This window comes from Tasmannia lanceolata, unplaced genomic scaffold (assembly GCF_043159265.1).
Source record: "Tasmannia lanceolata isolate RefF3 unplaced genomic scaffold, GAP_Taslan_0.1 ptg000013l, whole genome shotgun sequence".
Lineage (NCBI taxonomy): Eukaryota > Viridiplantae > Streptophyta > Magnoliopsida > Canellales > Winteraceae > Tasmannia > Tasmannia lanceolata.
Genome location: NW_027518690.1, coordinates 48,029,943 through 48,031,748, shown reverse-complemented (window position 1 = coordinate 48,031,748; position 1,806 = coordinate 48,029,943). Strand labels below are relative to the sequence as shown.

At 42.0% G+C, this 1,806-nt stretch overlaps 1 pseudogene; it reads right to left on the bottom strand.

Annotated features, from left to right (window-relative positions):
• Positions 1-263: 263 nt before the first annotated feature.
• LOC143889284 (senescence-specific cysteine protease SAG39-like) lies at positions 264-1,427 on the bottom strand (annotated as a pseudogene).
• Positions 1,428-1,806: the final 379 nt, after the last annotated feature.

Sequence of the window (1,806 nt, the reverse complement as noted above, 5' to 3'; positions counted from 1 at the left end):
GAATACCAACTATAATGGAGAAGCAATTTGAGTACTTTTAGCTAAAACAACACATTTATTGGGCCAACTAAACTTAATTGGTTGCCCAGAGTTCTTGCTAGTTTTTTCGACATTTTCTCTCAAACGAGTTGTTGCGATAGATAAACATAAACAACCATATATTATTGTAATTACAAGACAAAACTACTTATTAGGGCTTCTGGGTAGGCAACTTTTTACAGAGATGATACGATATAAAGAAGGAAAAGAAGAAGTGTCATCTATCACGTTGTTGGGAAAGAGGATTCCATGGCAATACCACAGAGGCCTTCCTTAGCGGCGACATCCCTTTGCATCCTTATGTATCCATTTTCACCCCACCCACTGCCCCACGAATTCTTGACTAGCCAGTACTTGTTCCCATCGCTACTTGTTCCATAACCCACAGCAGTAACGCCATGGTCGAGTTCAGTACCACAAGCCCCTGTGAAGACACCACTTGAGTAGAATTGAAAGGCAGATCCAAGAGCATCAATTGCAACAGAAATGGGTTGGTTTGCCACAGCCTTCAATAGAGCCTTCTCGCTGTTGGCCGGCACATCTTCATAGCCATTGATCTTTGCCACATGGGTAGCTGCCTTCTTGGTGTTGCAAGTCCCATCAACTCCCTTATAAGGATAACTGGTTTCAGTTGTAAGGCCTTTGTTGTGTTGAATGAATTTGAAGGCGTCGTCCATGAGACCACCTTCACATCCTTGATCCACACCACCAGTGTCACAATCAACTACCTCCTGTTCAGATAGAGATATCAACTTACCTGTCTTAAGTTGGGCAATTCATTCTGTGGCTGCAACTGCTGAGAAAGCTCAACAACATCCTATTTTCCACATTTCATTAGAAGAAAGAAACCATTAGATAATAAAGTCAGGTGCCCTTTTTGTTCTTTCATAGCTAAGAAACAACCAGATAGAAACTATGACACACTTAATAGGTAGCAAAGTACGTAATAAAACTTTACCGCATTGGCCTTGGTCCTTGATGGGTGTTACAGCACCTCTCTTTCTCCAGTCCATACTAGATGGCACTGCACTGACGTTTTCATACTTGAAGGTGGACGTCCTTTCCGATGCACTTGTCGGGGAGGTCCTAAATCCATTACGTGAGGCTTTGAACTCTTCATTACTTTGGTCTGCAAATTCGTTAACACTCAGCTTGTAGGGTTTGTCCCCTTCATTGTTGAAAGATTCTATGAATTCGACATTGCTCTTGAATATCTTGAAATGTAGCTCCTTTTTTGTTGCGTCGTTGTACGAGCGCGCGTACTGTGTCATCCATTGCTCATGCTTCTCCGACATGGACACCTCAGGGAGCGTGCAGGATGTGGCTTGAGAAGCCCATACTCCCAAAACAACGAAGGCCACCAAGTAGCATTGGTAAGTTGAAGCCATGGAGTACTGAGATTGTAGATGATGTGATAATGTAAGGTGGTCTGAGTTTATATAGAGGGAGAGATTAGATTGGAAGGAATTCATTACTCTAGTATTTTACTGTTATTGTGGTGGTGAGATTGACTTGCTACGTGCCTGGGCAAGTGATCTGATTTGGATAGGGAGAGTGACAATTTTTTGTATAGATAATCAACCAACGAGTTTGGTTTCATGTTACTACTTCTGTCACATAGTCTAGAAGGCCCAGCCTTATTATTTATAATGTTATACAGGTTCCTATCATTGTATTTTTCACGTAACGGTCCTTTATGGAGACGTTGTGCAATTTAAATTAAGGCTGCTTTAAGGAGAACGACAGAGGGGATAAGGAAACGTCTTA